General features: G+C 35.4%; 1 pseudogene; it reads right to left on the bottom strand.

The window, feature by feature from the left end:
* Window positions 1–2,640: 2,640 nt before the first annotated feature.
* LOC144545686 (copper transporter 6 pseudogene) lies at window positions 2,641–3,042 on the bottom strand (annotated as a pseudogene).
* Window positions 3,043–3,301: the final 259 nt, after the last annotated feature.

The following is a 3,301-nucleotide window of genomic DNA, read 5'->3' as shown; positions in this document are numbered from 1 at the left end:
AATTGATAAATGTAAACTATAAACCAATTGAATGTATACAACATCCAGAACATCAAAAATAAAAAGTGAAAAAATAAAAACTATAACACTTCAATACTGTAAACTGACTTATGTTAACTACAAAGATAACAATTACAAACTATAATACATCATTGTTCAACAAAAAATAACAGTTCAAAAGCATATGTTTAACACAATCATAATATTCAGCACACAAATATATCTATCAAATTGTAAATGATTTCCGCCATTGCTCTTCAATCCAAATCGCAAATGATGAAGATCAGAGATGATTCGTTGTGTTCTTCTTTTGAAAATGAAATCGAATATTGTAAAATAAAATATCGAATCATGTAAGTTCTTCAATCAAAAAATTCAAATCGATGACATTACAAAAGCAATCTATGTAATGTTGAATTCAAATATCAAATTCAAAATAAAAAATTTAAATCAGACATTAAGATAAATTTTTTACAAAATCAGACGAAATCGACAGCTGATCTGTTAGAACATATTAGATTAGCTTCAAAGTAAGATGCAATCATAATCGGGATCAGATCCGATCACCGTCGGTTCAATAGAATAATTCAGATTTCCACTAAGAAGAGGCTCAGATGTGATCGTAATCCTACCAGTAAGATTGCATATAGTTCATATTTCCACGAAGCTGAATAGAATAATTCATAAAAAGTAGCGCCTCATGGAAATGAAGAAAAAAATATGAATAAGAAAAAAATACGAATAGGTGGCAATTTTAAGCGGCCAAGAATTAAGTGCCGCACGATGGATTCAAGAATAAAGTTGGAGATCTGTCGGAGAGAAGGCCGTTAAGGGGAGGTCGTTAGAGGAAAGGCAGTCGGCAAGTCGAGTTTAGATCTTCCTCGGTGCCGGCGAACAGTGGACTGGTGTGTCGCCACCGCCAAAGGATGACGCCCCACAAGCAAGAGAGAGATGGAGACTAAGTTTTGCAACTTGCATAAGGAATTATTGGAAAATGAAATAGAGACAGAGGTCGTTAAAGACAGTTGAACCAGGGAGTGGATAAGGTTGTGAACAAATAGTGGACAAAGGTCTATGGACAAAGATATTTTCTCTTAATTTTATTAAACAACACCAGCGGCTCTGGCGCCTAGCGACTTCAATTTTAATTGGGCTTGGTACGTAATTTTATTAAACTGCACTTAATACAGTTTGGGCTTATTGGTTCATAGAGGGGCAAATAAATTTTCAGAGGGAGGCAGTTGCCCCGCCCTGGATCACTGTGGGTCCGCCCCTACATTAGAAAATATCAAATTAGTGTATGAAATTGTAAGAGAGAGTTAGAGTGAGTGTTAATGTCTTGATTATCTCTTTGTATTAGTAAAACTCTTTGATATAGTGAATTTGTGTTGTGTGTTTCCGTGGTTTTCTTCTTAGTTAAAGTTAGTTTATTCAAGATTCACCATTCGATTAAGATCTAACGGTACTGATCCCGCGCATGTGACTTGTGTGACAACGTGCCATGCCTTAACCATATCAGTTCGCGTGTCGTGTCGTGCCAATTTTCTGAAAGATAGTCATGGTATGAGACATGCGAATCATAGTACGTGACTGGCATACATCACGTGCCGTGCCATGATGTATCGTGTCATGGCGTGACTTTTTTACATCCCTATCTGCTGGCAGGTATCAAATTCGATGGCACTGATCAGTAATCAACCAAAATCCAAGCCCAATTCTCCCTAAAGTCTATCGAATTGGAGAAAATATATATTATAGAGAGAGAGATGATATATTTTGTATTCTAAATCCTGATTTCTTGTTCTTTTTATTGTTACTTGTTACAATATATATCAGATGGTCACTAAATACTGTAATTAAAACTGATAACAGGAAATTATATACAGTCGGCTATACCCAATTAATATTTCACAAGCCTCACCAAATAATTTGTGATGTAATGATACAATTTATTAGTTTTAAGTCCCTACTAGTGTTCCATAAAACAGAACAATTGCACAATATAAGTACTGCAAGCAAAACTGTGATCTCATTTTTTTTTCCAAGTTTGCAATTCAGGATGGATTTCATCTATATTATGAATTTTTTTCCGACATTGTTTTGCAAAAAAAAAAAAATTATAGGAAAATGTTGAAGATAAAGAATCAGGGGACAACTAGTAAAATCTGAAAATCCAGAAATATATCAATTTACCTTCATTTCTTAGAATAAATGCTGTCTTAATTATTAATTGAGGCTTGAAACAACAATCAGAATTCAATTAAATTATCATCTTTTTCTTTCGATTTCTAACAAAAAATAATAATTTCAATGATGAGGAATTGAGAATGAGATATATAAGAAACAAATCAATCACCATTATTTGAATTGAAAGCAAAAGCAAGCATCATTTTACCATACCAAGTAAACAAACATAAATGAAAACAAAGATGCCATTATTAGGATTTCTTAAAAGTATATATAAACAGTAGAGATAATAACACAACAAACAAAGAGAAACAAAAACTAAAATGTGCTGGTCCATCCTCTGTGTCCCAAGAAAACAACCGCATGCCCGAGAATCGCAACGAGCAACACCCCGACATTAAACGAAGAGAAACACATGCATGCATTCATATATATATATAATGAATCATGTAATCAGTGCGAACGAGAAACGAAGGTGCTCATCCATCCCTTGGTGTGTCCCAAGAAGACAACAGCATGGCCGAGGATGGCAACGAGCAACACCCCAACATTAAACGACATGAGCGCCAGCATCACCAGGTAATACAAACCCATTCTCACCGTGTACAGTGCAGTACGTGCCAGCTCAGCAACTGTACGCTGCCACCTGGGCCCAATGAGGCAGCAATGGCTTAGAAACTCCAACCCGGATGTCAACATGAAAACAATGATTAAGGCAAGGATGTAGTGACCGGTGTTTGATCCAGGGAAGTTACTGAAGATAACGAGCGAGTTCTTGCCCCAATATAACGTCATGTGCGCGAACGACATCTTCGAGTGATTCATCGAGCCATGATCCATGTGCTCCATGTCCATGTCCACCTCTATTCAATGTATCTATCAATGGTGTTGTTTGAATGGAATCAATGGATTTCTCATCAAAGGAGGCATGAATATATATATTGTACTATATTGTACGTATTGTATTGTATTATATGTGTACTTGCCTATTGTTTTTGTTTTTGTACTACGCCTATATATTGTTGGTAGTACAAAAACCATGGCATTGACTTTTCATATGATTTCTAATTAATGAAATTATTTTATTGGGAATGTCTACATCAATGGTGTTTTA

The sequence above is a fragment of the Carex rostrata genome, chromosome 28, assembly GCF_964058835.1.
Source record: "Carex rostrata chromosome 28, lpCarRost1.2, whole genome shotgun sequence".
Classification (NCBI taxonomy): Eukaryota; Viridiplantae; Streptophyta; class Magnoliopsida; order Poales; family Cyperaceae; genus Carex; species Carex rostrata.
The sequence above is the reverse complement of the archived record's forward strand: the minus strand, read 5'-3'. Positions and strand labels throughout refer to the sequence as shown.